Genomic DNA, 7,643 nt, shown 5'->3' on the forward strand with positions numbered 1-7,643 from the left:
GCAAAGAAAGGTGGCTATATTGGTCGCTGATTTGTTTTGTTTTTGAATGTCAGAAATGTATATTTGTGAATGTGGAGATGTTATATTGGTTTCACTGGTAAAAATAAATAATTGAAATGGGTATATATTTGTTTTTTGTTAAGCTGCCTAATAATTATGCACAGTAATAGTCACCTGCACACACAGATATCCCCCTAAAATAGCTAAAACTAAAAACTACTTCCAAAAACATTCAGCTTTGATATTAATGAGTTTTTTGGGTTCATTGAGAACATGGTTGTTGTTCAATAATAAAATTATTCCTCAAAAATACAACTTGCCTAATAATCCTGCACTCCCTGTATGTGTAATGCAGACTAGAGTCGAACCCTCAGCCTTATAATTGGTAGATGCTAGCTGTGTTTCCATACAAAGCCCAGGTTGTAACTGATCTCAAAGGAGTGAAAGCTCAACCTAAATCATCAGTAGAAAAGCTGCTGACACACCCATATAACATAGAGAACCACAGCCTTCAATGAGTATGAAATGAGCACAGCTTTCAGCAACAATTGCCAACTGTGGCCACAAGATGGAGGCAATATAAAGGATGGAGGTGAACAGATGAGGAGCTGAAAGGAGAGATCAATTTACTTTGGTACATTTCAATTTATGTATATCTTTAGGTTTGTCTTGATGGAATGCCATTGCCTTGGTGGGTGGCTGTAGGTTCGGAGGTTATCTACCAATCGGAAGGTTGTTTGATCACTTGCTGCTCCGGTCTGAAGAAAGCAGAAAAAAGTGCTTGTATGAATGGGTGAATGAGGCAAGATGTAAGAGCGCTTTGAGTGCTCTGGTAGAATACCTCCGCTCTATTTATGATTCTAAAAAACTCACAATGAGGCATAAAAAAAAAGGCAAATGAAGAAGGTTGGTGTGCAAAGTATCTGGCAGAGTAGCATATAAAGGCTCAAGCAGCTTACATAGCATATGAGATTTTACTTATACAATCTGAGAGTTATCAGCTATAGATATATATAATGTCAAAAGTCTTCCATAACATTAGAAAAAAATGTGTCCAGGGGTTTGGAAGTATCTATGCAGTAATGCATACAGAAAATTTACTTAAAAATCAGAATGGTGTCAACTTCTTTAGGACTCCATTTCCACAGAGATGCAGGCAACTGCACACAGCAATAAGTGGGTTATCAAAATGATCCCTTACCTTTTACTACAATTTGGATTTGCATGTCACTGCTCTGTCCTTGGATTAGGAAAGGAGTCTCCTCCAAAATATAATCAAAAAAGATCCAGAGTCCTGTTTGCAGGGTTTTCTGTGGTAGTATTAAGGATTTTATGTCCATATGTTGAACTTACCAACCCAGAGAGTGTGTCTCAGGACAATTACTGAAGTTCATTTACCTTTTTTGGTGATCACAGTTTCAAGCAACCCTTGCTGTGTGGAGAAACTGATGGCGTGCATTGCTCAGGTGTAATTTTGGTCCATTCTTCCAGACAACCAGTATTCAAATCCTGAAGGTTCAGTTGGCCCCTTCTATAAACTCTGAGCTGTAGAGAGCACAAAAGGGGCCAACTCAGCAACAGAAGTGGTTGGTTTTGCATAGTGCTTTTAGCAGTTCTAGTACTTTTAATTCCTTTCTCTGAAACCAATTGAGACTTTCTTTGGCTGTGTGTTTTGAGATTGTTGTTCTACCATGATCTTTGCCACTTTCAAAAAAGCTTCCTGTGCATGCAAATGTCTAAAAATATTTGTGAATTTCTCTCTCTGTCAAAGCATCCAAATCATCCAGATCCACAAATAGAGGATGCGTTAAAGCGCCAGTGTAAAGCTGGGGCATGTGGGCTTCCACTTGCGTTACCTATACGAAAACAGAACTTTTAGTTTCAAAGGAAAAGCAGAGATTTGAAAATCTATAAACGCTCTACAATACTGAATACATGCTAACAAATGATTATGGGCATATGGCTTAAAAAAGGTACTGGGTAATGGTGTGGTAGTTTATCTGCTGGGGAAACCATAGACCAAGGGTTCTCAACTCCAGTCCTCAAGAGCTAATTTCCTGCAGCTTTTAGATGCAGCATTACTCCAACACAGCTGGATCAAATGGTTAAATTGCCTCTTCAGCATGTCATCAAGGTTGGGGTTAGAGAGATGAAGGAGCAACCTCGGGGAATTAGGTGGATGGTGAAATTCAGGTGACCTAACAGTGAAAGCAGATACCATTTAGAGATAGAAGTGAGAAAGAGAAACGTGGATTCCTTTGCAGATGCCAACATGAAGCGCTCGGGAATCCTGGCTGTGCTTTTGCTCGTCTGTACTGAACGGAGCGGTTTCGGGATGTGTCATCCCAAACCGGCCTGTCGCTACCCTCCCTCCCAGTGGTGTAGGTCCCTGGAAATAGCGATAGAATGCAGGGTGGAGAAACAGTGTATGGAGGTTAATGCTACCAGGTCAAACCAGGCTGTCCCTGGAGTATCTGTCACACTGTACTATGAGAGTCTGTGTCCAGACTGCAGAGAATTTATCACTCAGCAGCTTTTCCCCACCTGGACAATGCTGCAGGACATCATGGCTGTCACACTGGTGCCCTATGGGAATGCTAAGGAGCTTCGCTCAGCAAACTCTCCCTTCACCTGTCAGCACGGAGAGTCTGAATGCAGAGGAAACATGATCGAGGCCTGCATCCTCAATTTAACCGAACACTCTCTTGCATTTCACATCATCTACTGCATGGAGTCATCTGCAGATGTTCTGAGTGCTGCGCAGTCTTGTCTCCGGCTCTATGCTCCCTCTGTGCCCTGGTCCAGAGTTGACTCGTGTGTCAAAGGAGATCTGGGATACCAGCTGATGCGTGCCAACGCTCTTATGACCAGAGCCCTGAACCCTGCACACACACATGTGCCCTGGACCTTCAATGGGGAATACACAGAAGAGAATGAAGACAAAGCAATGTTGTCCCTTTTCCAACTGGTTTGTCATCTCTACAAGGGGGTGAAACCTCCAGCCTGCACTGGAGCTCCCGTCCGGCTTGACAGAAGCTTCTGCTGAACATGAAAAATAAAGTTATATGTCAGTCCTACAGGCAAACAGCCAAATGTGACACGTTAAATTAGCCATACTAATGATTAGTTTGTTTCAGTGTTGTCGTTAATACTATGAAAATGTAAGCATATAGAGTATTATAACTTTCTTGTTTAACAGAGCAGATAACTAAGTTGTCTCTTAATTCAAATATATTTTATAATAACAAATGCAGCCAAACACAGGATAAAAATTTCCATATAATTAATTGGCATTTTCCACTTAAAACACCCTGAACTTCCAAGACTCTTTTGGCTTAAAATGCGAAACAAAAATATATTTAATTTCTCTGACAAAAACATTGGAGTGGCAGGTGGATACATACTTGTGAAGTATACTTGATTTTTAGGCTCCAGAACATAAAATCAGACATCCTATGTTACAGTACTTTGTATCGACAGACACATCTGAAGAATAAATATCTCTATAGAAGTTTGCACGACACAGAGGCTGAAAGAACAAGACTGCATGGACGTGGGTGGAGGCGGTGTCAGTGCAACACGGTCTCTGTGTAGAAGCGGGAACGCTCCCGCTCACCGACACAGATGGCGCTGTATGGCACTGACGTGTTCCTGCAAAGATCCCCGGTGCTGAGTTTAACCTGCTGTAACTCCTCAGACTGTTCAGTGCTGAGCAAATTACACCTGCTGTCAGAAAACTGTTGCTGTATATCTACTTAAAGTATCACACAGGATAAAAATATGAGCTTTTAATTTGTTCATTTTTGTGTTACAATAAGAGAAAATAATGACTAACTGGAAACACATTATTTGTGTGCCAAAAAGAAGAAGAAAAAACAAAAAGAGAAAGAGAAATGACTCTATGTCCAAATAGATGCCACTGCAACAGAGATGAATGGGATGAAATATCTGTGAAATATCAAAAACTGTGGGTATCAAAAACTGAGCAATATGAGGAAAAATAAAACATTATAATGACAGATATTAGCCATAATGGTTACGTCAGCAATACACACAAATCACATTGCAAACACATGATGTTTTAGGGAAGCTCAAAGCATCTTTTTCGAAACTTCCTTCTATTAAAAGACACCATCAGCATTTGGGATGGAAGGCATGTGAGGAAACGCTTAGTTTAGTAAGTTTAGTGAGGAATGAGGCAAGAATACAATTCCTGCCTGTGAAATGTTAAATGAGGACAACAGATTTCACAGCGTAGTCAGATGAGGAGCTGTCGTGGTCTGTGGCTATCTGGCCTTTTTTCCCTTCATTATGTATGAAGACATCATGTGTCTCCTCAGGAAGAGAGAACGTCTTTATCATCCAAATTTACCAAATCCATAAAAAAATGGATGACCAGCATTGAATGTCACAACTAAAATGTTTCATATCCTGACATTGCAGTGCGATCTGCCTTTTTAAAGTTAGTGTGAGCTGTGTGGAACACACATGTATTTACAGTACAATTAATGTGAAAAAAAGTGAAATACATTTTTAAAACGGCACAGTTTTTCATAGTACATCTCAAGCCATTCATATTCCGTGTTGTAAATGATGGTGCAGTGGTAAAAATATTATTGTGTTTTAGATAAAATAAAGGTGAGATTCAGTTATTTTTTAGTGCGGTCAAATGTCAAATATGGGGTCAGGGAGACACACTTTAATCCTTCAGGGCCTTTTAGGCAGTCAACAGTTGTACGACTGCCTCAGAGTGTCGGCAGTCATACATATATTGTTTCCAACTAAATCTAGTTGTTTGTCTTTAAGAAAATGAAGTGAGAGTTGCGCCTGTTCATCAACAAATAACACAGCACTTTCACATCAGACAACAAATACAATGTTAAAGAGACTCAATTAAAAGAAATACATAAATTCAAGTACAGGTGCTTCATTAACTGACAATGTTTCATGAATGTAAACAAATTTATTTACACTTGAGGTGTATATTATTATTATTATTATTATTATTATTATTATTAGTAGTAGTAGTAGTAGTAGTAGTAGTAGTAGTAGTAGTAGTAGTAGTATATTATAATATTGTTATAATTGTTGCAGCCACATGACATTACTGGTCTTGTTCAAAGAGCCTTGTGTTGATGCCTGCATGTAACCTGTCTTTCTGTCTGTATCAAGAAGTTGTCGAAATTATTTTGTTGAAATGAAATATATTTTGGAAAAAGAATATCTGATTCTAAAGTGAGGCAACTTTAATTATAATGGCAAGCAAAAACTAAAAGAGCTTTTTCTTATCCTTTTTATTTTAACTAGGTCTTCCAAACTGGAAATGTACTCTCAGAAGTGGCCTTGTATCTTTTAAACTGTATGTCAGCAGAAAAATAACCGGATAGTTGGTTTTGAACAATAGCTGTAATCTCAGAAACACTGCCCAATCCTGTTTCCTCCTCTTAAAGAACATTTCCACATACAAGTACTGCCTATTCAGAAGTGACCTTAAAAGACACATCCTCAATAATATAAGAATTAATTGTTTAAGTGACTTCTTAATATAAAAAGCCCTTAAACAATAACAATAAGACAATAACTTCTATCCTGTTTTTCATGTGTATCTGTGACGTTTCATTTCAGTATTTGAGCACCATCTTTTGTAATACCTCTTCAATGGGTTTTGCATCCTGTTCAAATGTCTTCCTCAATCTTTAATTACTTCCATTTCCCTTTCCCATACCAATTGTTTTATTTATTTATTTATTTATAAGTTCCTGATAGCCCTGTGACAGACTGACAACCTGTCCAGGGTGTATCCTGCCTATCGCCCTATGGTGGCTGGGATAGGTTCCAGCCACCCTGCGACCCTGAGTTGGATAAAGAAAATGGAATGATGGAAGTTTCCGATGTTTTCCACAAGATATCTGGTGAAACAACCCTGAACTATCAATTTGTTAAGTGTGAGGTCTTTAGTCATTTCCTCGTCCAAATTCTTAATTTTTCCAGAAGCACACTAAGAGTTACACCTTGAAGAGTTACACCTTTGTTGTAGTTTGCTGCTATAAAATTCTTTTACTTCCAATATAAAATTATCATTCTGGCTATTTTATTGTAATAAAACTACAACACTTCCATAATAAAGTTAAACGTTAACACTTACATTTGCTAGCTGGTTGACACGTAAATTAGTGTCCCCCATCAGAGTCAGAAAGGAAGATAAAACAGATTATACCTAATAATGAGACTGACAAGCCTGTGATAACATAAGCAGTATCAGTTTCACAGTCTGACTGCTCTTCATGTCCATTCTCAAAGCACCAGCATGGCAAGAGCAATAAAAGTCAACTTGAGCTTGACAAATGGACTTCAGGAACCAAAAACCGATGACCATGTATCTTTTACATACAGTGCATCCGGAAAGTATTCACAGCGCTTCATTTGTTCCACATTTTGTCATATTACAGCGTTATTCCAAAATGGATTAAATTAATTGTAACCTTAAAATATTAGACACAGTACGCCATAGGGACAACGTGAAAATGTTTGCTTAAAAACTCATTTAATAAATATGTTTATTTAATAAACAAACCAAAAAAGTATTCTAAAAAGTACATAAGTATTCACAGCCTTTTCCATGATACTAAGAATTAAGCTCAGGTGCATCCTGATTCCACTAATCACCTAGCGTAAAATGTTACGCTTTGGGAGTGAGAACGTGTTGAATCATCTGTCCGATGTTTCTACAACTTGATTGGAGTCCATCTCTGGTAATTTCAGTTGACTTGACATCATTTGGAAAGGCATAAACTGGTCCATCAGATGACAGTGCATGTCAAAGGACTAACCAAGCCATGAAGCCCAAAGAATTGCCTGTAGATGTCCAGGACAGGTTTGTATCAAGGCACAGATCTGGGGAAGGGTACAGAAAAAATTCTGCAGCATTGAGGGTCCCAATGAGCACATCGTTTTACGTTATCCATCAATGGATGATGTAGCTCCTCAGTAAAAGCACTTTGAGGTGAGTGTTATTGTGATTTGGTGCTATGTAAGTAAAATTTAATTGAACTGAAATACAAGGTACACGACAGCCTGCCTGGAGTTTGCCTAAAGGAACCTGAAAGGCTCTTAGACATAAGAAACAAAATTCTCTGGTCTGATGAACCAAACATTGAACTCTTTGACCTGAATACCAAACGTCATGCCTGAAGGAAACCAAGCACAGCAGCATTATGCCTTGGGAATGTTTTTCAGCAGCAGGAACGATGAGGGGAAAGATGAATGCAGCAATGCATAGCATTATGCTTGATACAACTTGCTCCAGAGCGCTTGGACTAAGGCAAAGGGTTATATTCCAACAGGACAATGATCCCACATAGCCAAGATAACAAAGGAGTGGCTTTGGGACCACTCTGTGAATGTCCTTGAGTGGCCAAGCCAGATGCTAGACTTGAACCTGATTTAACATATCAGGAGAAATCTGAAAACCAGTGCCCTCCATCCAACTTGATGGAGCTTGCTTGACAAGTGCTACAAAAAAGAATGTGAGAAACTGCCCAAAAATAGGTGTGCCAAACTTGAAGCATCATACTCAAAAAATACTTGTTGCTGTAATTGCTGCCAAAGGTGCTAGCAATGAGCCTAGGCTTTGAATACTTATG

General features: G+C 38.9%; 1 pseudogene across 1 annotated transcript; it reads left to right on the plus strand.

Moving 5' to 3' along the window:
* Positions 1-2,082: 2,082 nt before the first annotated feature.
* On the plus strand, positions 2,083-3,476 carry LOC113027244 (gamma-interferon-inducible lysosomal thiol reductase pseudogene; annotated as a pseudogene). The gene has a single exon (XR_013910287.1). The product of XR_013910287.1 is annotated as a gamma-interferon-inducible lysosomal thiol reductase pseudogene (transcript).
* Positions 3,477-7,643: the final 4,167 nt, after the last annotated feature.

This window comes from Astatotilapia calliptera, chromosome 7 (assembly GCF_964374335.1).
Source record: "Astatotilapia calliptera chromosome 7, fAstCal68.1, whole genome shotgun sequence".
NCBI classification, from domain to species: domain Eukaryota; kingdom Metazoa; phylum Chordata; class Actinopteri; order Cichliformes; family Cichlidae; genus Astatotilapia; species Astatotilapia calliptera.